The sequence below is a fragment of the Chelmon rostratus genome, chromosome 16 (assembly GCF_017976325.1).
Source record: "Chelmon rostratus isolate fCheRos1 chromosome 16, fCheRos1.pri, whole genome shotgun sequence".
NCBI classification, from domain to species: domain Eukaryota; kingdom Metazoa; phylum Chordata; class Actinopteri; order Chaetodontiformes; family Chaetodontidae; genus Chelmon; species Chelmon rostratus.
In genome coordinates, this window is record NC_055673.1 from 24,035,364 (window position 1) to 24,060,123 (window position 24,760).

At 41.4% G+C, this 24,760-nt stretch overlaps 1 protein-coding gene across 1 annotated transcript in view; it reads left to right on the forward strand.

Annotated features, from left to right (window-relative positions):
* Nucleotides 1-17,504: 17,504 nt before the first annotated feature.
* Nucleotides 17,505-24,760, forward strand: part of gatad2b (GATA zinc finger domain containing 2B) — a 51,558-nt gene continuing 44,302 nt past the window's right edge. Inside the window, exon 1 of the mRNA XM_041955795.1 lies at nucleotides 17,505-17,593. The gene's annotated coding sequence lies outside the window, so the exon portion shown is untranslated. The remainder of the gene's footprint in view (nucleotides 17,594-24,760) is intronic.

The following is a 24,760-nucleotide window of genomic DNA, read 5'->3' on the forward strand; positions in this document are numbered from 1 at the left end:
CCTATGAGAGAGAGAGAGAAAAATCATTCGACACTGACCACAAACAAGTTTAGCGTTGATTCAGACCACCTCTTCAAACGCTTTGTTTTCATGGACAGGCACACAGATGGATCTCACTGTCAGTATTATGACATAAACCAGTGATCTTATTGTGGATGTTGATGTTTATTAGACTTTGTGGGTGAATGCTGCTTTTTATTTAGCTTACTGATTTTGCAGGTCATACCACAGACTTACTTATCTTTTAGTACAACAGCTTGTAGCTTTTTTTCTCAAAGGTAGTGGTCAAAATGGCTGCAAATGATTTTAATGATTTTCAGATGCAATAATTTGATCAACAGTTATGATAGAAAAAATTGCAGAGTATTTGTATGCAGATATGCAAATCACGCTCTCCTTGCTCCTCCCCTCAACCCCTTCCTCTCCATGCCAAAACTGAAAACCAGCCATTGAAAAAAAACAGCATAAAGGAAATAAATCCTTTAAAAAAGACAGACATGAAGAAAAGATTAGGAGATTGTCATTGAAAAACATATAAGAATACAACAGATATCAAAGTAAAATTGAATAATTTTAATGAGTTTTATTTTTCAGTGAAACTTTTTTGAGTGCAAAAAAAACACTGGTGAAGCCAATACAATGGCTTCACCAGTGTTTTCTTTTTCAGTTCAGGTTTTGTTTTCAATGCCAAATTTTATTTTCAGTCGCTATTCTAGCCCCACATTTTGATCCTCAGTGCCATACATCTGCAGAACTCTGCAGCCAGACATCTGACAAAAACCAAACGCTCTTCTCACATCACGCCAAAGCCTCCTTGTCCCAGTTACCAGTTTCTATAAGAATCCACATTAAAGTCTTACTCATGACTGTCAAGGCTTTACATGGCCAGGAGCCAGAGTACATGAGTGAAACCTTCCCTCCTTTCCTACAAGTTCAGGTCAGTGGGTCAAATCAAGTCAAGTTAGTTGTATTTGTACATTTCATACACAACTACACTCAATGTGCATTACGGTAAAATACTACAAATGAAAACACACATAAATACTCCACATATATAAAATAACTTTTCAGCCACCCATTAAACGTACACACACATACAAAGAATACAGGTTTTAAAACCCCTGTCCCAATCTTACAGCATTCACACATAGATTACAACAGGCACACACACACACACACACACACACACACACACTAACTATCAAACGTCTGAGAGAAAAGAAATGTTTTACAACTGCTTTTGATAGAAGATACAGTTGCAGCAGGTATCATCAGGTCATCAGGCAATTTGTCCCAGAGAAAAGCACCATAGTGACCAAATGCACCTTTACCTGATTTACTTTAAATTCTCTGTACATTCAGGAGCCACACCATTCACGGCCTTGTAAACAAGCAGTAATATGAAATCTATGCTGTACAGGCAGCCAGTGACGTTTTCTCTGAGAGGTGTAATGTGCTGTATTTTCCTAGTCCCAGTGAGCACTCTGGAGGCAGCATTCTGGATGAGCTACAGCATACCTGTTGTCTGTGTGGGAACCCCTGCAAAATCAGCAGTAATCTAATGTGCAGGAGATGAGTGCATGGACCAATTTTTCGGGACAGGAAGCTCCCACGTAACACCCAGGTTACTGACATGAACACGGTGCTTTAGAGGAAAGGATGGTAGCATGGATACAGTCACCTGCCTTGATGATACCAAGAGGGGGCATGTATAGGGTGAAAAGCAGCAGCACCCTTGAGAAACAACACAAAAAATGTCATCTTTTTTAGATGAGAAGTTGCCAAGAGATATGAAGACCTTCCTTTTTAAATATGTTAAGAACCACTGAAGAACAGCTCCAGATAAGCCAACAGTGTTTGCATGTCTGTGTGGTAGAATGTCATGATCAACAGTGTCAAAGAGCAGCACTCAAGCTGAGGTATGTGTGGGGAAAATTTGCTCAGTTTATGGAAACATGGCATTAATTTAATTTATTAGGCACAGCCACTTTTAATTATTCATCCATCAATATTCATTCATAGTCAGCCTACTAATATCAACACAGCGTGTCTCTTGCTGATCAGGCAAGAGGGTCTATAATGCATAATTAACTTTGGGAAAGAAACAATTTAAATTCAGGCTAGAAATTAGAACAACAAGGAATCGGCGCATCCGTTAAGTGAGCGAGAGTAAGGTACAGATAACCAGGACACCCACTGTATAAAGAGTAACTCAACAATAACACAAGCACTAACTAAACATTAGCAGGCGGTTACCAGGATCCACCTGCCCCATCCCAGTGATGTCATAACCACATTATCACCTCCAATGAGAAGATCAGAAGATCAAACTGCACTTCATTATTATTATCCACAATGAATAAAGGTCTGGGGTTTTGATGCTCAGAGTCAGACACAGTGGCGCTAAACATGCCAAATGTATCTGTAATGGTTATCTATATATGATTTATCATACATTTAGCTATAAATGACAGCAATCTTCTAACAAGGCAACAGGATAAAGTAACAGAGTAACAGCCTTATAGTATTTTAGAAGCTTCTCTGAAGAGTTCCTTTGTTTAGCAGAAGAAGGCGGCTTTTGCATGATTAGTGCTCCTTGCTTGATATGTGCCATATAATTATTTTCATTCTTATTATTATTAGTTGTTGTGGCTCATTTGACAGACTGATAGACCACTTGTAACTGTGTGCTAAAAGGAATGAGGAATTCCACCAAAACACTTTATAATGCCTAGTACACAGAGCTATTGAGAAACACCTAAATATTTTAAGTAGCCACCTTCAATTTTACTTCAGAAGTCTTAATTTTCAATATATTCCAAAAGCAACATATCGCTCTGACCTGTTATATTCTGTTATATTATATAATGTAGCAGATGTAATATCTTGTCTTACAGCTTCCAAACAGAGCTGTACACCACGTAGGCTAATGTAGATGCTTTCCTCTTATATCTTCCACTTTACCTCTTCAATGGGAGCGAAAAACAGCATCTTATAGATATCTTGTGATTTTAGTGCTATGTCCCAATCTAATGTAAAACACAGCAACACCTTTGGAAGGTGAAGTCTGTGCAGTTTGTAGGTGAACATCGCCCCCTGCTGGCTGAGCGGCGCAGCTCTTCACGTGTTGTTGCACCAAAGAACTGGACTCCGGCATTGACTCGGTCTTCTTCCATCCGGTTCAGAGACAGAAGGAAGACATGATACACCTTCCTCACAACTCCTCTGTTCTGTTTACAATGACGTCCTGACTGGATCACTTTTTCCATACACTCAGCTCCATATGTTATACTGCATTACCACAACACTGGGGGGAGACGCGCCCTCGCCCCCCACCCCCGACATGCAAACACTGATACTGACTCAAGAACACACCCCATATCTGTTGCCACACTTTAGTACTCTGAACAACCATACAAGCTTTTTCCTACCTGGAGAGCAGTCAGGCTACTGGTGGACAAATGAAGAAAAAACCTGCAGGAATCTGATCTCAGATCGGAGCTGTCCAACGTGCTGAAGCATCACTTTCTCTGCTCTCTCTCCTCCGGCGCTTTCACCCGCACACCTTTCTCTATCTGATAAATCAACGACTCAACCGGATCAGAGTGATTTTTGTGTCGCATCCATCTTCTCGCTCCATCAGCCCGCCTGCAGGCAAACATTCTGCCTTTTACAGTGAATATGTTCAGCGTGAACGAGGAGCCACAAGGATCAATGCCGATTGGTTAATTACGGCAGCTGACGTGCGAGGTGTTGCAGCGGTGGCCACCTTTGTGACAGAGAGACATCCTGGGAAATTTCCAGTGCATTATGGGTTCTTTGTGCAGAGCTGAGGAGAGAAGAGCTGCCAGTGTCATGTTAATATACATACAGTGTCAGTTAAACATCCCATCCCCATGAGTCTATACTCCAGTTACCGTCAGTTATTCTGGTATTCTGACAAGGACATATCGATTTTTCAGTGTAAGTGGCAGAATGTCTGCTCCCTCAACCTAACCTGTGATAAGGTCAATGCCAGAAAACGCATTGTATCCCTTCATTCTGTGATTCATGGATCAGAAATGTAAAAAAAAAAAAAAACTGGTGGAAGATAAGATAATGCTCTAAGTACAAAATAAAAGTATCAGAACCCACTGACATGTTCATACTTATCAATTGCTTGCCAGATTAAGTTGTAGGAATTCCATAAATGACAAACACAACCACATATACCAATACTGTTTACTCCTTTTACTCATTTCAATTGTATAGATCAAATACTGATGTTGATTAATATTGGCAAAATCCGACAAACCTGGAAATGAATGCAGCTTTTAGCATCCCTGCCAACCAAAGCTTAACATCTCTCTGTTTGTTGGCAGTTGTAGTTTTGCATTTACAGAATCAAATAATGCTTTTCCAAGTTTTCTCTCCTGATTTGATGCACCTCTTTCAACTGAGTTCAAAGATGACCAGCGCAACGATGCAGTGAACACAACTTCAAATGCATTCATCAAACTCTATATAATACAGTTCACTTAACTTTTTACACAACTGTCAATCACATGGACAACACGGTGTGCAAAACATTCACACAAATGAAAAATACTGAATGCAGATTTCAAATCAAAGTCCCTGATTCAATGCTCTCAGTCTTGTTCACAGTGAAGATACATTTATTTCTACTGCGTTGACTCATCACTGCGGCTCTATAATTAGTATGTTGTCACATACCATAAAAGACACAACCGGTTGGTCATGTGGTGACTGGGGTGTGTGAGGAGGGACAACTGCTGTCAAACTTTGTGACACTGTCATATTAAACCGAGCTTCCATCAGAGTAGAGGACATCAGATCAGGAGTGTCTCCAAACAAATCCATGAACATCAACGGTCTCAAAATCAAATCTCATCTCCAGGTTACAGGCACGGAGGTCATGGACTTCACCTGCAGTCACAGTGTTTTACAAGGTCATCTCCAAATTTTTGAGGCACAGAAAGCTTTGCCTTCACGTTTTCCTGAGCTGTTTTCTCAAACTCCATCATGTCCCAATCATACTGACCATTACATTAATAAGAAGAATAAGAAGAGGTAGAATAAGACCAACAACTAGACTTTATCGGTATAGCACCTTTGATACAATTACAGTTTTTCTCAGTCGCTTTGGTGCATTTCTCGAATCATCCTCGCCATTTGCAAAACAGTGAGTGCATTTCTCAAAACACTTCGTACAAATAGCAAAACACCATGGATGACCTTCAAAAGCCAGTCTCTTGCTCAAAACCCTTAGTTCATCTCTCAAAAGTAAATATCTGTGTCAATGTCAGTGCCTCAGAATGACAAGTCCTTGTTTCATTGTGTACGGATAAGACTGTCAAATGGCTTAGTCATGTTTTCAATATCACAGTCGACTCTGGAGGGATGTTCTGATGTGAAATATGGCTAAAGTTTTGACGACAGTTATTGTAAATTGTAAGTTACACCTTAGTGTTTGTGGGAGATTGATCACAAGAGACTGGACAAGATTCACATTGACATTTTTACTGTTCCTACTGTACAGAAAGGAAAAGACAGCGCTGCATAGCACAAAGAAAAAAACAAAAGTAGAAAATGTAAACATAGGACAATCTCCTCAGAAAACTGTACATGCAGTGCTGTCTTCCTACACCTCCTGACGTTCCTCTCTGTTCGGCCACAAATTCTCATCCACATCACAACGAATATCTTCTCTTGCGATGCAGCGTGGGACGAATCTTTTCGAGTGTCTTATCCAGCCTCTGCAGGCATCTGCCATGATGTCGTCACACGCTGCATCCACGGCAGCCAGAAGGGTCATCTGTGTATATGGCTGGCGATCGTATACCTTCCATCTCCATGCTGAGAAAAATTCCTCAATGGGGTCAAGGAACGGGGAGTAGGGTGGAAGGAACTCCATCAGCATCCTGTTGTGGGTCGCAAATCACTGCCTGATGATGTTGGAGCGATGGAAACTGACAATGTCCCAAACTATCACATACTTTGGCAAGTCATCTCCAGTCTGACCCCTCTCTTGTTCAGGGATGAGATCCCTGTAGAGAGTGTCTATAAAGATAAGATGCTCTGTATTGTATGGCCCAGTGATGGGAATATGCCCTCTGCCACCCCTGTGAAGTTGTCTTGCAATCCTATGTGGAAAAAAATATAGTAATGCAAAACACAAAATTGAGTAAGATAAAATGTCAGTGTATAAAGCATACTTACTATATATTGTAAAATGCAAGTGGAATACTGTAATATTGTATGAAGCATTATCAATCAAATTTATTTATTTAGCACATTTACTGTAAAAACAACCACAGCTGACCAAAGTGCTGTACATGACAAAAGGGCATCACATAAAACAAGCATAAAATAATCAAATTTGGATGTACAATCTCAAGCTCTGGCGAATGCAAGTGAGAAAAAATATGTTGTTAGAGCTGATTTACAGTAAAAATCCCCAGGCTTGTAGCTGAGGTAATGAATGCGTGAACCACTCTCTCAAGATCTTGGGGACGAAGATATAGCTTGACAATCTGTTTATCAAATGTGAAAGCACTGTCACAAGTCACACCAAGACTCTTTAGAGAGGAGTGAGAGTTGGGTGCAAGGTGCTCCAGAAAACAGGCAGAACAATCCAGGACATTTGGATGTCCAAACACAACAGCCTCTTTCTTACTGTCGTTACAGTACGTTTAGAAAGTATATATTCAGCTATGTTTTACATGTAATGTCTTTGAGACAAGATTGCAGAGGCTGCAGAGAATCCTTACAATCTACTCTCAGAGGAAAATATATTTGTAAGTCATCTGCAAAGGAGTAGAAAGAGAAAGTATACAGTACTACAGTGCAGTGGCTGTTGTTGATCACATACCTGTTCTGTTGACGAAAAGTCTGAATGATTGATGACACAGTTGTTCTCCCAACATCTGGCTGCACCTTCGACCGGCCTCGGCCATTCTGAGCCCATGATTGAGAACATGGTCTACGAGTGTGGCTCTTATCTCATCGGGAACACACGTATGTCCTCGACCTCTTCTGCCTCTTCCTCTGTTTTGCCTCCCAACTCCTCTGCCACGCAGCCTCACTCCTCTTCCTCTTCTTCTTCTCTCTGGCTGTTGACCCCGTCCAATTCCTCGTCCTTCCATTGTCAGACTTCATAACACTGTGCTGTGCTCCAGCTATATATATATACTTGTGCCAGTTGAGGGTTCATGAGATGCACCTTTGAGTTATTTCAGAAAACTGGTTGATCATTGGTTGATCTAATGCTGCACACATTTCCCTTCGTTAGAGAAGTCAAGATTCACCTGGGAGCAATTTACCAACTCAGGACAGATTTAGAAAAAAAAAAAAAGTCTAATGGAAATGTAGAAATATGCTGGACAGTATTATGACAGCTTGTTCAACCATTTTGCATGTAAAGACTTATGTGATGAACTCATGCCTAAATGTTGTGGGGGGTGAGACTATTCAACAAAGACCCATTCTAATACATTTTGCTCAACATGACATAAGCAACTGATAATGTAGGAAACAGCAGAGAACTGTCCAGAATAATTTGCATGGATGTACCAAAGCATTTCCAACTTGTTCAAAGAAATGAGAAACAGCTTGATGTGAACAAGTGACACAATGATGTGAAGATTGAACAAGTAGTTTTGAGAATTTCAATTCTGATCTGAGAAATGTACCAAAGCAACTGAGAAAAACTGTAATACTATCCCTGCCATCCTTCCTCATCATCACTCTCTCCTACCAACTGTCTCTCTTGCCAGTGGCCTCTCAAAATCACAACTGAAGCTTAATGTGTCAGTGATGTCTACATATCCTTCAAGTAATAATTAAATAAACTAAGTGCTGAATTTATCTGCCCTTTAGTGTTTTCATTTATATAATGCAGGGATGTTCACAGCATTTCACTTTCAGCCAGGTATCTGATTCTGACCACCTAATTGTTGTCACTTACTTAATCCAGGAACTAGTAAACCCAATCCTTTTTGCTCTGATATTTTAAAGCAAGTGGATGCCAAGTAGTGATTGTAGGATTCACTGTTGTCTAAATGTAAGGGGTATGGGGACAGTGGTAAGGGTGGTGGGATGGTCCAGGGTGTCTACACAGGTGATTATGCTTTTCACTTTCATGGCAAAAGGGCAAGTCTTTGGAATTAGTTTTCCTGACTAAACGTGGTCCTAAGGGGCAGAAGAAGAAGAGAAGCCAGGAGAAGGAGGGGAGTTTATGTGTGTCGTGGAAGACAGCTGAGACGAGGAAGACCCAGAGCTGTAGCCTCAGATGAGATTAGAGCTACTATAGTTGATCATATTATGAACCATGGTTTATCAGTGAGAGAGGCTGCAGCCAAATCTCCAGTGCTCAACAGTAGCAACAGCAGTCTGAAATTTCCAACAAATCAGTAGCTAAGATGTATATTCTACAAGAACATCTGACTGCAACTGCTGCCACACAGCTTGCATAAAAGTTGGTAACCCTCCTGCATACACCTTAGTTTTCTTTACATTTAATTATTCATTTGAATTCATTTTTGACCTCATGACATCCACATTGCACATGCAGACAGCAAACACATAAAGGATGACACATACCTTTTGTTTTCATACAACACAGACTCTATATATTTATTTAGCATAGGTTGCATAAGTTGACAGTACATTAGTTTGTATTTGTAGCACGCACATTTAGTTAGCTTCTGCACAGTCACATTGCACTTTGTTTATTCAGTTTGTCTTTAGTTCTGATGGTTTGGTTTTTGAGCTACCTGTGGTGAGGGTCTGGCTGCAGACCTGAGCAAACGATGCAACTGCTGGAGCAGAGCTGCTGAATGCAGGAAATGGCCAATTGGACTATACCAAGTGTCTGCAGCATCAGGGGGGATTTTGAATGTTTAATTTAGGATTTTCTTTCAATTTATTTATTTTATTTTATTTCATTATAGTAGAGGCTTTGGTGTTGTTTTGTGTTGTTTACGTTAATTATCAAAATATTCCTACTGACAGACCAGTTGTCCTGTTTTGTTTTATTTGTAGTCTAGTTGCTTTTTTTTTGTTATCCCTTTGTCTCACAAATGGTCTGATCAGCCGCTATATATGTTCCTCTTTGTGTGCAGCTTGTTAGGTCTGTTTTTGTCTTCATTAGGTTAGTTCACTCTGTTCAGTTCCATTCAGTTAGATTATTTTCAGTTGACCTCTTTTATGGGCCCAGAACTTTATGTATTGATTTTTTTCCTTGTACATAAATAATTTTTTGTGGAAATCCACATGTCTCCTTATGCGTGCCTGCATGGTCCTGCACAGTTGGATTATATACTGTGTAATGTAAACTACTGAAATGGTGTAACTCTGATGTTTGTGGATTTATTTTACAACAACACCCCATATTCATCTTTGTGGATGAGGCTGCTTTCAACTTGACCAAAACATGCTAGCCAGAAATAATGTGACTGCAAACAGAGCAACGGCGGCTGTGTAGTAATATTTTCATAATTGTTCTGGTACCTTTGGTTCCTTCAGCAAATAAAAAAATCAAAGCTTGTTGAAACTTGGAAGCATTAAACTTGTAATAAACATTATTAATTCTTGAGGAAACTGGAACAAAAGAAAAGAATGAGAAAAAGAGGTTTTGGGAGAGGAGAGGTGAAGTTCTCTACAGAAGACTGAAGCAAGAAGAAACAACAGTTTTCTTCAGCTCAAGCCTTATCTGCTCTTCAGTTCAGTCTATTGATTTCAAAGCTCTTCAGCCTCATCCCCAGCAAGCGGGCTGCTGTCTCTGTTCATGTGGAGACCAACTCGCTTCCACCATGAACGGATTAGCTCAATCCCAAGACGCACCAAGTGTGCTGAAGAGATCCAGCTAACTTGAAAGGCGGAAATCCTCTTGGAGGACTGAAAATACCTTAGAGCTCCAGACAAAGGAAGCTGGCCAAGCTGCTACATGGTGTCACTTTTCTTTCCGCCTTGCTCTCCGTTCGTCTTATGGTGGGAAAGTTTGTGACCACCATCCACATGATCAGATATCCCTCTTCGATGCAATGAATGCTGGATGTCATGCTGGATCATCATGTAATGAGGACAGAAGGTGTGATGTCATTGAGAACTTACAGAAGACAGGCTTGACTGGCTGTCAGTATTTTCCTTATAATTTCCTGAAGCCTGTCTAAGTTTGTGCTTGCCTGATCTTCAGGTTCATATCCTCCTGTGATCTCCGCCTCCACCCAGTGTCCAGCATCCAGTCAACAACCCAGCTCTCTCCATCTGCCCAGCTTCACCATAAACCGTGGATCAGTTCTCCAAATCCTCATCATCACTTTTTCAAATACAACTACATTGAACTGTTGCAAGCACTCCCTGTCAGGAGTCCTATGTCTGGGTCCTAAATTTAGTTTCACACAACAATTGAAGCATGTTGCAGTATTTCTGTGACATATACTGTAAGGTAATAACATGCTCTTTTTGTTGCAGTGGAGTATTGGTTTATGATAAATAAAAGATACTTTAAAGACTAATGATACACAGTGCTACCTGTTAGTGATTCTTATCATCAAACAATGTTACTGCCGGGAGACAGTGTTGGCAGTGTTTGGGTATAAGAGTTGATTTTGAGATGTGTATGCACTTTTTTGGTTGCATTAGTGCATTTTGGATTTGAGCTTGACTTGAAAAAGTGAGCACAGTACAGAAAAAGTGTGGGTTAGCAGTTGTTACGCTCAGTTCAAAAGGCTTAAGACCAAGTGAAGTCACTGGTCATGTTGTCAGTCTTTTTGATTTTGCCAAGTCTAAAGTCAGATTCAAGTCCAAGTCATGTGAATCAAGTCCACATTTATGCTCCGCAGAGAAGACTTATGAACTCCTGCTATGTCATTTGTTCTTTATCTTTAACTGTATTCTCAAGGGAACTGTCTCCCCATACACACAAGGCTGGAAGCAGAGATTCCTCCTTCTAGTGACCTCAATGTGGAGTTGTGTTCAGGTGGCATTAAGGTGCAGGTGGCACCTGCTCCAAGCTGCTCACCTGGAACCCATTAACTCATTAACCCTGGTTCTTCAGCCATGTGTCACCAGATCACTCAGTTTACCAATGTGGTGTTAATGTCACAGGCAAATTAAGGTCTAGTTCAGTGATCCCTTGTATTGCTTGAATTTGTCATGAAACCTGTGTTTACCTGTGCTTCAGGTCCACTACTTCCCTGTGATTTCCATGTGTCTGCCCCACTGTGTCTCGCCAGTCCACTCTCCAGCCAGCAGGTCAGCTCTCTCTGCCTGCCATGCTTCTTCCTGGTCGGCAATTCAGCTGTGCTTGCTCAGCCCACTGCTTACCAGCCTTTGTCCAACTGCAGAGGTTAATGTAATAATCATCATATCACTATTCACTATGACTAACTGCTTCTCTTTGATGAGGCTTCTGACATCAGATGGTAGTGATGATGATGATGATGATGATAAGGCTTCTTGCAGCTTGTTTTCCAGGTTGTTGCCGGTCAGCTTTGAGCAGAACTGAGTCTTTGCAAGAGTAAGTTATGAAAAGAACTGCACGCAGTTGCAGGTTGTTTCTTTGCAGTTCAATGATTTCATGTCGTATGCTGTCAGACACATCAGCTGGTTCCACATTGAACAGCAAATGTGTTCACTTCCTTTACTTTTCATGTCCTGAAACCTCTCAACAAATGCCTGAAGGAGTTTTCACACTCAGCAGCATATTCAGATGTCATAGCAGGCTTTTATTCTTGCACAGAAGGAAAATGCATAGTGTCCAATTGCACTTGCCACAGCTTTAATTTCCCTTCAGCTGATTTCACATTTGAAAGCAGAGAGCTGAGTAGCTGCTGGAGCTTGAGGTTTAGCTCTCACAGGTACCTGGTAATGTCCACCATGAAGGCCAAATCACACAGACACTTGCTATCACTGAGTCTCCATGTCAGGTTTTCTCTTCATTGCTATGAATTATTCCAGACAAACTGACACTTTGGAGCTAATTTACTTTGTCTGGTGCTAGCAGGTCCACAGCAGCAACAGGGGCACTGTTCCACTATCCTCCTTCTGAATGAGGTTTCAGCTTCTTAGCTATTAGCTCGCTCACTACAAAACTTGCCAGCATCACATTGTCTCTGTCAGACTGTGGTCTTGTAAAAAGCTGCTCGTTGGGAAACTCTACTGAAGAGGCTTAACTTTATCCAAGTGCATTTCTTCCCGCAGCTCATCAAGGTTAACGTGTTTTTAGCTGTAATGACATCTGAGACTGACTTTTTTCATCACAGCGACCTCGTCCCCACAAACTAACTTTCCTCTTGGATGCATTGACATGATATCAGCAGCTCTGTGTGTTTTGTGTTCAGAGACCACTTGGAAGAACATGTTACTCCACTTTTTTGTTTGTTATTTTCTTTGTCACTGTAAAAAGTAATTGCTTTCTTGTATTTCAGCAGTGCCTCGCAATACGGCCCAGAGGCCAAAGGGTTCCACACCCCTGAAATAAATAAAAGACATGCAGACTTAAATCACAAAAAAGAATATACAGGACAACCCTGTTTCCACAATACACTACCGTTCAAAAGTTTGGGGTCACCCAGAAATGTCCTTATTTTTGAAAGAAAAGCACTGTTTTTTGTCAATGAAGATAACTTTAAACTAATCAGAAATACACTCTATACATTGCTAATGTGGTAAATGACTATTCTAGCTGCAAATGTCTGGTTTTTGGTGCAATATCTACATAGGTGTATAGAGGCCCATTTCACTCCAGTGTTCTAATGGTACAATGTGTTTGTTCATTGCGTCAGAAGGCTAATGGATGATTAGAAAGCCCTTGTGCAATCATGTTAGCACAGCTGAAAACAGTTTAGCTGGTTAGAGAAGCTGTTAAACTGACCTTCCTTTGAGCAGGTTGAGTATCTGGAGCATCATATTTGTGGGGTCGATTAAACGCTCAAAATGGCCAGAAAAAGAGAACTTTCATGTGAAACTCGACAGTCTATTCTTGTTCTTAGAAATGAGGCTATTCCATGCGAGAAATTGCCAAGAAACTGAAGATTTTCTACAACGGTGTGTACTACTCCCTTCAGAGAGCAACACAAACAGGCTTTAAGAAGAGTAGAAAGAGAAGTGGGAGGCCCCGCTGCACAACTGAGCAAGAAGACGAGTACATTAGAGTCTCTAGTTTGAGAAATAGACGCCTCACAGGTCCTCAACTGGCAGCTTCATTAAATAGTACCCGCAAAACGCCAGTGTCAACATCTACAGTGAAGAGGCGACTCCAGGATGCTGGCCTTCAGGGCAGAGTGGCAAAGAAAAAGCCATATCTGAGACTGGCCAATAAAAGAAAAACATTAATATGGGCAAAAGAACACAGACATTGGACAGAGGAAGATTGGAAAAAAAGTGTTATTGACGGACAAATCGAAGTTTGGTTCACACAGTTGTTTGGATCACACAGAAGAACATTTGTGAGAGGCAGAACAACTGAAAAGATGCTGGAAGAGTGTCTGACGCCTGTCAAGCATGGTGGGGGTAACGTGATGGTCTGGGGTTGCTTTGGTGCTGGTAAGGTGGGGGATTTGTTCAGGGTAAAGGGGATTTTGAATGAGGAAGGCTATCACTGCATTTTGCAACGCCATGCCATACCCTGTGGACAATGTTTGATTGGAGCTAATTTGCCAGTGACCCAAAGCACACCTCCAAATTGTGCAAGAACTATATAGAGAAGAAGCAGGCAGCTGGTATTCTATCTGTAATGGAGTGGCCAGCACAGTCACCAGATCTAAACCCCATTGAGCTGTTGTGGGAGCAGCTTGACCGTATGGTACGCAAGAAGTGTCCACCCAGCCAATCCAACTTGTGGGAGGGGCTTCTAGAAGCGTGGGGTGAAATTTCTCCAGATTACCTCAACAAATTAACAGATAGAATGTCAAAGGTCTGCAATGCTGTAATTGCTGCAAATGGAGGATTCTTTGACGAAAGCAAAGTTTGAGGGAAAAAAAATATTATTTCAAATAAAATTCATTACTTCTAACCTTGTCAATGTCTTGACTATATTTTCTATTCATTTTACAACTCATGGTGGTAAATAACAGTGTGACTTTTCATGGAAAACACAAAATTGTCTGGGTGACCCCAAACTTTTGAACAGTAGTGTAGTTGGGACACTGTGTAAAACATAAATAGGAATAGAATGTGATGATTTTCCAAACACTGAAACATATCAGACCTTGAAACAGAGAAATGATGCATCACCTCTACTTTTAACAACACTCGGTGAACATTTGGAACTGAGGAGACCAATTGCTGTAATTTTGAAACTGGAATATTTTCTCATTCTTGCTTGATGTACAATTTCAGCTGCACAACAGCTCAGGTTCTCCTTCATCGTGTTTTACGTTTCATAATGTGCCAAATATTTTTTGTTTTAATGTTTTACACAGTGTCCCAACATTTTTCAAAACAGGGATGTGAATACAGGCTGGTGCCATGATTTGACAAGGAATTAAAGGGCTATATGTCTCAAAGGACTTAAGCAAAGGAAACAGCACAAAAAGTGGTTGTATAACTGACAGACAATAATACCGTAAACAGATACATGATCACGAAACAATATTAAGCTCTACAGTTAAGCAGGACAGAGAGAGATGGAAAAAAAAGCTTTGGAGTACTCTAACCCTATAACCCCAGTTCTTTATTCATTTGGTTGTTTAGTAGTGAGGTACAGTTGTTGTCTTAAAAGTAAAACCTAAAATCCACGTGGTTATCACCTCCCTGGGCTGTCACTCAGACTCTGGAAGCCGCCTCTCTGGGGCCAACCATCCTTGGATTGGACAGAGACTTTTTGAATATCCTTACTACACTTTCTGTCTGAAAGACCGTCAGGGAACATGCAAAGCAGCTTCTTTTGTTTACTGGTACGAAGATCCGCTGTCTCTGCTTTAACATCAGCTTCAAGTGCTGAGCACTGACAAGAGCACAGTTTTATTATGCTGACGATGAAATTATATCGGTGGATGAATTATTAGATTGTTTAGTGTAATTAATCTTATCAATACTCTCCAAACAGAGCCAAATTTTCCATGCAACTAGGTTCCTTAAACACGTAGTAGTATATTGAGCAATGGAAGCGTCATTAATAAAGGGTCTTTAGAAAAATCCATCAAGTCTGTAAGATTGACATATTTTTACTTTATCATTAAATGGATTTTGGTCCAGATGCTCTGCAGGTCTTTACCAGAAGGTCAGATGTCAAATTCCATTGGGACAGTCTACCTGATAAAACAAGTGTCCTGCTGGAGGAATATAAACTCCTTTCAACCCTAGCAACCCTAAAGTTCTTATTAGTGGTTTACAACTTGTTTGGTCGTACTTTCTTGTTTGGATCTCTCTTTTCTGTTTACACCTGTAAACTGCAGCTGGACGGAGTCCAGGAAAAATTTCCCCACAGGGACAATAAAAGTATATCTTATCTAACTTATCTATACAGCATTAGTCAATGTTTTATTAACCATTCAAAAAGTTGAAAGTTCCAATTAGCCAATATTCTAGTGCCACTATCTGGAATCACCTGGAAAGGTCTACAAGGGGTAAACTCTACCAGCTAAGTATGGACAGCAGTACACTTGATCAACAGACTGTGCAGACTGTTACCACCATTTGACATTTTTCAACTGTCTTATTAGTTCATTGTTTGTTTTCAATACATTTACACAGCATTCTCAGGAGAAGCAGTCCAGAGACTGAGTGGACTTCTGGTTAAATAAAATAACTGAATTGGAAATTGCTTTTAAAGTGGCACCAACAAGGTTCACAGAACAGCCACAGGTTTAATATAAATGAATGTGTTCAATTGATATAATTGAGGATTCATTTAGAGGACCATTGATCCCTTACGATTCCGAAAGATAACATCAAGTGAACTTTATAACTAAATAGATGAACAACAGCAACAAAATTCACACTTATTCAAAATTCATTCAACCTTTACTGTTATTTGAAGGTAAAACCTGTGAAGCCACTAGAGGGCTCAGTCTCCACAGTGGTCAATATAAACTGCCACTACCAGCAACATGTAACTTTAGTCATTGTGCACAGCCTGTAACCGAGCCTGTAAAAATGTGTATTAAAGCCTGGCTATGCCTCCAGATGACAATAACCTACAGGTTACACTGTGATTTACCAGACAGTGGATAACCCCTGTTTTCAATTCCAAAAATCAGCTGTATGAATTTGATCCTCATGTAAATAAAGTCATATATGAACCACATGTACATAATAATATTGTACCAGTAGCTTACACAGTCACTGTTGTGTGTCTGAAATTAGAATACCAAAGGATCGACTGACATGACTACAAAGCTGTAAGTAAAAAATATCCTTCGTTATGTGAATGATGAATATTTTTTGCAAAATTGCAAAGTAGGTCAGCAAGTCCATGGCATCTTATTCATAATGGCTCTCTATTGTTCCTCACATGTGGCGACATCCAGGTAAAAACAAATCGAAAATTGACAATTCAGAAAATTTGGTTTTTCATTACTCAAACATCTCCAGACAAAGTTCTCGGTGTCTTTTAATGAGCGGTTACAACAGCTAAGCTATTTGACAAAAGAGGACCACGACCCACACTGTGAACGTCTTACGACGTCGCCCTGGTTCAATGCAAGCCAAGCTGGTTAAATCGCTCACATTATCTGCGTCTACACAAACCTGGACAGGGAGAAATTAGGTTAAAGCGAGATAACGCATTCGCGCTGCAATAACCTGATTACAGTAAAACACGAAGCTGTGTACATCCGATCAGTCACATTCTGCCCCTGACAGTGTTTTTGAACCGTGGCACGTTTGAAGTGCATGACGCTGCAGACCTAAGTTTTCTTTGTCAGGACGTTTGGACTGACGGCACACAGACTGCAGACACCCACACAGCCTCGGTCTGGGTGAGAGCAGTGACGTTTCCTATCGCCCATCCGCACTGCTGTCACAGCTATGTTTGCCCTGTGTTGGGTCTTTGTCGTGCACGTGTGCATAGAAACCCGTTAGAAACCCGGTATACAACAGGTTTCTCCGGTAAAAATGTAGCTACCAGGTTTCTTTTAATCCCTGACTACAGTCAAGGAAGCCGTCTTGCTCTACGTTCAAGAATTTATCCAGAAAGCCTGTAACGACCCGGCTACGTTAGCCAACGTGAACGAACACATTGTTTCTTTAGCCCCATCGGAGTTAACATGGCTCTCCATCCAGACACAGACAACAACACTACTACCAACCAATCAGGTGTCTCTCTGTCTCCGCCGCGGAAATGAACAACCAATCAGCTGTCTGAGTGCGTCCCGTAATAAGGCTCGGAGGACGAATCAAGTGTCTGTCTGGATCTGCTGGGGGAACGAACAGCCATTCAGCTGTCTGTCTGGTCCTCACGGAGCCGCCGCCTGGCCAATGAGCTGTCTGTCTGGCTGCACCAAGGGGGTGAGCGTCTGCCGAGGCCCAATCAGCGGCACAGTGCTGCCTGCCGGTGCCGGGGACTGGTGGTGAGGAGCCGCTGCAGCGCGTCAGGACCGGACCGTGAACCCGGAGACGGTACACACCGAGGCGAAAGGAGACACAGGTGAGTCCGAGGATGTGCGCGAGGCCTGGGTCCGGCGGGAGATGTTTTGAAATGGCAGCGGCGGGATTCATGTCGCGGCAGGACGGCTAGCTGTTGTGTCGTTTTCCTACCGGTGGATATGCTGATAGACAATAGAGCGTCTTTGCTTTGCTAGTTATTGATGCAGGCTGACATGTTGGCGACCAGCAGCCGTCGCCTCGAACTGTTAATTTACATTTAAAGGTCTGGAGTCGCGGCAGAAACAGCAGTGAATATCTAAATCCTGCCCAGTTGGTTGTGTTTCGATAATAACCGAACTGTTAACGGAGATGTTATGATTTCATTGTGATGGAAACGTTGTGCGGAATGCCTCCAATCCGTTTCATTGTTTGATCCAGAGTCTCTAGGGGTTAACTCAGACTGGAGAGAGAGCCAGGGTCCTCCAAATACTTGTTAATTCTCATTTAAAGAGCAGCGGGATGAGATGAGATGTTCGGACGGTTTTATTGAAGCGAAGCCGTGTGATGGGGCGGATTAAACACGCTCGGAGGAGGCCGGGGGTGCTGATGGCTCTCAGCAATTAGGAAGAAAAATTCGAAATGCATCAGCCATTTACGTAGAGACTCAACTGGCTCCATATGCACCTAAATGGCTGCCTGGCGCCTGTCAGCATAACCAACATTTTACTGTAAGGGCCAGGCTTTATTCAGGCCGAGCGCTTGATTGTTTCCTCAGCGGCGGATTAACGGAGGTAGATGTCTGGATGACGTTAGAGACCAAACGGGAATCAATATTTAATGTGTGCTGCCTATTATTCTGCAGTATACACGAGCTCATTTCGTGTCTGTTGACCAGAATTGGTCTCTCCTCTGCTGCTGCAGAGCTACTCAAGATTTACATGAGTCACATGCAGATGGATCCACATATGACTGCTATCACTGTCCGTGTGATTGTATTGTATAGTCTCTCTAGATGAGAGTATGTACAGTCTGTACAGTCTTTGAGATGTGGTTAGGTGACGTGAGGAAAGAGGGTGTATCAAAATTCCACAGTCAAATGATGTTAATGTTACCTTCCTCCATTACAGGTTACAAGACGTTTGGAGGAAATAGTTGTTTTAAGTTCAGTTTATATATATTGCATCTTTGTCATTTACTCCATTTTCGGATAAGGCCAGCTTGGGCAATACGTAAACGTATGAAAACATACATTTTGCCACAGGAAACTTGTCTGCTGAGATGAAGAGTTGACAGACAGCATGTCACAGGTTGTCACTGCTTTGTCACTTCTTGCCATGAAACCTGCAGCAGTGTATCAATTTCAGCCAGCTGTTTGTTTCTAGCCACGTCTCCTCGTGCTCACTTCACAAATTTTCATCCGAGCGTGGAAATAAAGTAGCTCCACAGCCTTTGGTTCTGAGATAAAAGTTGGCAGACCTTGATACACTCAGCCCTCCACTCACATAGTGATAGTGGGTCTGTATGAATGAACGGTCCCTGCTGTTGAAGAGTGTGAATGAACTGTAGTATTCTCAATGATGGAATCCTTCCTCTTCCTATTTCCAGCTCAGAGTCCCCTGGCTGCCCCAGTAGCATACAGATGAAGCCTGCCATACTGTTATGATAGATTTTTACAGTACCTTTAAAGTATTGTAGTGTGGTTGATGGATACGCAGTGAGTGTTTTTAAGCCGTCATTTAGCTGGTCTTTTCTGAAATAATACATATTATTATTCATTTTTTTCACAACACAGTGGATATGTAGAAGGGCATTGGAATTGCTTGTGAAGGGATTTCAAGCTGTTCATGCTCCTTTTATTTTCTCTTGTGTAGAGCTACGTTGTCACTGGCTCCTGCTTCTGAGACCCCCCCCCCCACCCCCACCCCACACCTGCTAAAGACCCAAACCATGTTGGATCTTTAAGGGAATAAGGGCCTTAAAATAACTGATCCTGTCAGTAATGATCAGTTCTGGTGTTACCTGTCTATCAAACACTTAATTAATCTTTATTGAACAACTGTTTCCAGGTTTAGCCCGTCATGAAACATCAGTACTTTTTAGTGTAGCTGGACCAGTAATGGATTTTTGAGGCCAGTACAGATCTTAATAATTGGGATAATGATAAATGAACCAATATTCATTTGTCAACATCAACACCAGCAGAAACACACATTTTTGTGAGGACCCATTAAAGAATTGATTTTGAGCAGGATACTTGTGGACCTTTGACAGTTGAAACCTAAACTTGTGAGCAGTGGACAAAAATATGTACCGAAGACACAGTTTTATAATTACCTCAAAGTATTGTTGGCATTCTAGTCTGTTCAGTGATCTTGGCTGATGTAGTTTTGGTTGGACTGAAAAGCTCCAGACTCTCTGTCCAATGTTAAATATTTATGACTAAATCAACAATGGCAGCTTAAGTTCAGAGAAAAAATAGCCAAAGGTATTTATTTACTAAGAGCTAAATAGTCAGAAACTCTTCCGGACCAGGGGTGGCTTGATCAGATTTCACTGACAGGGGCCTGGCAAGCAAACAACCACGCGGCTGTAACCACATTTTGTGTAATACCATTTCTATATCCTGATTGGTGCATAGTGCTACACGACCACCACAGCTGAGCCATGGATTGTTTCATATGAAGCTTTAAATCTGCATGTTAAACAGCAGAGAAAGACATTCGTTCTTGTTTTCAGCATCGTCTAAATCTGCAAGCCACTGTCGAGACTGAGGATGTGATTTGTATCATCCTCTTTAATTGAAATGCACACCATTGCGTCGAATTTGGTAAATGAATGTAGTGGTGGGAGTGAACATGTATTGTGTATGCAAATTTGAATGTTTTTTAATGCAAAATCCCAGATGTGCATTTATAAAATGAGTCTAGCCACCAAGGAAAAACAAAGAAAATGGTCAGGGGGGACGCCACGCTGTGTGCTTAAACCAAGCGCTTCTCAGATCATCAAACAGCCGCTGGAACCTCATTTCCAAGGTCAGAATCTGACAATCACACATCTTGATGCAGTGATTGGCCAAATGTGTGGAGGCATGACAGTAGACGAGGTTGAAACTTTCAATCTTCACACAACACGTGAACAAGCCAGTACACCACTGTGAGTGGCTTCAAGGTTGGACTGCCTGGACTGTGGAAGGTGCACTGTTATGCCCGTTTGTACGATTCACGGTGTTGAGACTACAAAGACACACAAAAGAAGGAAGTTGGAAGGAGAATGGGTGAAGCTCTGGGGCGCAGCCAGGAGGGGGCTATGACAGCAGGCTTCTCCAGTGTGGACTTTTAAAACGTTGTAGACCTGTCAAGGTCACATGACACACAGTTCATGCGACCTAGTTTGATTGAAGCATTTGGAACTCTTACGTATCTCCAATGTTGACAATGAAATTAGATGTTGTTTATGTGGCTGCACCCCAAAAGAAGTCAACAGAAGAGTAAAATCCCCAAAAGTGGAACCTGAATCCTGAATGAATGTGTGAGTAGAAAAATTCAAGCTTCAGAGAGCCAAGATCCTGCTGGCTGGTTGGGTATATGGTTGTTGTTTATTCATCTCTTTAAAGTACATGATGATGAATTAAATGTAATGCATTGAATGAAAAAAATCTTTACAATTGCAATGTCATCAAATATCAAATGAATTCAAATTGCAAATAGAATAGATAGAATAGGATCCAAGTCATTTAAAAAGAGTTTAAAGTAATGAAGCCAGTGATGTGCAGGATGTGGATTGTGTTCAGACTGAATCCAACATGTCATGAACTTGATTCCAGCTCATTCATGTGGACGGGCTGCTGTGTGTGTGTGTGTATATATTGGTGACCTGTGTCCCTGATCAACTTGGCATTATGTCCAGAACATCTCTTCCTTGTTGAAAACTGAGCAGTACCTCTCAGCCAGCTGAGTTCCAGTTGAGATTGAATCTCTTTGATCAGTCTTACACACATTTTGTGTCTATCATCTAGTCAGTTAAAATAATTTCACAGAGGGCTGTCCGTCCTTAATACGGCATCAGGGGCTCTTGCGTTATCGCACTCAGTCACTTGCATTGATCAAGATGCTGCTATGAATGCAAGGGTAGGGACCTGTTCGAGCTAGGTTGGACCCATTTTCATGTGCATACTGGCCAACTGAGTTCTTTCTTGGAGGATTTTACACATTCTTCCATCGTCTTCATTAGGGATGGGTCATGATTTATGATTTTCAAATAGTCATTTAAAAAATGAAATGATAAATGCAACTATCATGTGTTGGATGGATATAATTCCAACAATTCAAAAAGAAAATATTGCACTGTTTTTTTATTAAATGCATCATATGCGGGACAGTGTGAGAGGCAGAGAGATGGGCGTGTTTTGTTTTAAAACATTTGCTTCAGAACTTGGGCCCGGCTCGGCTGATCTCACCTTCAGAGGTGTCTCTTACCTGGGTGGCATGTTGAAGCTTGACGTTCTCTCTGACTGGAGTTAGTGCCTGACACGTGCTTCTCGTCATCGTCCCAATCCCATGACGGCATTAAAGAAAAACATTAGATTACTTTTATACTGAGATAAAAGCGTACTAGAGTATTATAATCAAGTAAAAGTACTCTTACTGAAATTTACTACATTGAAAATACTTTAAGTAAATTTTAACACCTCTATCTATCTTACCTTTAAGTTAGTTCAAATGTACTCTGAGTAAACATTACTGCATCACAATTTTATAAATGATTGTGTGTGTGTTTGTGTGTGTGTGTGTGACAGGGGGCTCATCTTGTAATGATGATCATGCTACTGTTAAATTGAAGAGTACCTTTAGGCTGCAGTTGCATTCAGTGTCAATCCAACAACATCCCGTCACGCCACCAAGCCCTGATGTCCAAACCAGCGATATATTCCAGACAGACCGATTTCACAGCCTGTGCATACCACTGACGATCACTTCTAAACATACACCGGCTGTCTTCTGTATAGCCTCACTAGAAGAGAAGAGAGGAAAGAACTCAGACAATTAAACACAAATGACCAACAACATTAAAAACAAAGCTATAGACAGCACAGTGGGTGCAACAAGCAGTATTAGGCTACAGAAATGAAAGAAGTGCCACTGTAATTGTCTCTGTAGTTGTACATACTCACCTGTCTTAACATCATTCTGTGAGTCTGTACACCACGAAGCCCTCAACAATCTGCTCTTGGATCAAGTACTTTGTTTGACCATTCTCGGTCCGTAATATAACCAGTCCTCTAGGCCTCTTCCTCCCTCTGAGCTCTCAAAGTTTTCATACATTTAGAGCTCAATGAGGCTGTGCAGACAAAGCTGTGACAGAGATGGTCGGAATGCCAGGTCATGCATTAAAATCATTGCTTAGATTGCTGTAGATACAACCTTTTGTAGCTATGCTGAGGTACAGTAATGACTGACAGAACAAGAAGCTTTATGCTTAAAGTGTTTATTCATGTTAGAACCTCATATTTATGTAGAAAACCTGACCCAGGCTATTATTATGATTCCCGTCCCGCCTGCTCCCTTTGACTTTTTTTTATTCCTGTTCTGTCCCAGTCACGCGATGAATAGTGAAACTGACTCCCATCCCGCCGGAATCCCACAGGAATCGCATGACCCACAGGATTTCTGAAAATGTCAGCCTCTAGTGCTGACAAAGATGTGCCATAAAATGTCTGTATTTGTAATTTGTCTGTACACAGACCCATTGTTACTCATTGAGGAGGTCATATTTGGTAATGGTGTTGACTACACAGACAGGAAGCTATAAAGGGTACTTATGGCACGTGCCGTTGTTAGAGTATTTCCTCCAAACCTTCATAGTCCCCCTTCAGCAGGCATTGTGACTTGTTATAGGTAGAAACGCTCAGGTGTCACTAATAACATTAAAGATGGCTTCGCCCAAGTCTGTTTAGCAGCTCCATATGTCCCGCAGCCTGCCTCTGACTGTGTCTGTCTGCTGTTTGGTGCTGAGCAGGTAGTGTGCAGTGGGTTTTTAAAGCTTGTAGCCAATTTTCAGCTCCAAAAAGAATGTGTGGGCTGTACAACCGCAACAGCTAGCTAAAAGAGGCTAAAATGCTCAGCTGGGTGGTAATTCTCTGTGGGTTCATCACTACAAGTGACACCTTTCACACTCACTGCCAATCATTTGATCCACTGCTAATATAGAAATATTGATTGATGAAGCGTTAAGTATTCTTCAGAAATCCTGTTTGTGTGTATTTTGATGCATATCCAGGTGGAAATAAACTAATTAACTTTTTATGTTATTAAAATAAACACATTGAACTCTCTGAGTGCTGTTAAGTTCAACTCTGGTCATTTTTGAGGCCAGAGTTAATGGTGTTGATGGTCTACATTATACAGTATCATTCTGACATTACAGGAGTAAGTGCAAGCCAGAAGCAGAACTGTCACATCTGCAAGGCACAAAAACTAATAGCACCGTTGTTCTGAGCTGATCTTAAGGATCAGTATAGGGGCCTATCTGGGATCAGATAAAATAAAGCAGATGAATTGCTGATCTTTACTGAACTCTGATGTGGTCTGTCCACCTCATCCTGTTAGCGTAGCAGAGCTGCTCTCCTTTGCGTCAGACTACACTGCAACATTTTGCTCATAAATGCATGTGAAAAATAGAGTGTGGCAATGTGAACTTTTTTTGAGCACCAGTGCATTAGGCTGATGCCTAGTTTGGCAAAATAATGTCACACAGATTCGCTAAGCTCCTACACTCACTCTCTTTGTCATGAGCAAAGAGCAGTGTACAGAACATTCAGCGAGCAGTTGAGCCAGCGCTGGTCACTTTCACTGGTTAAAACGACAAATGACAGCAACAGGTCATATCAGCTGTCGCAAATTGATTTTAATTCTGTGAGTGACTTGATGACAGAACAAAATGAAAGTCGTCTGTTGTCTCTCTGCTGCAGCTGTCTGTACTGACATGTCACGGTTTGACAAGGAGCTGGGATTTGAAGTTGAAGTCTGACGAAGACTGTATTTTCAGTTCTGTCCTTACAGTCAACCCTACACAAGGTACATGCCGCTCAGTGCACGAGCCTTGGAATATCAACAACCTAACAACCAGGTATCACAATAGCACAAGCAGACAATAAAAAACTCAAAACGCACAAAATTTAGTAGTTTATCATGGTTTATCATGGATTATTTTACAGTAAGTGCTGCGTTCA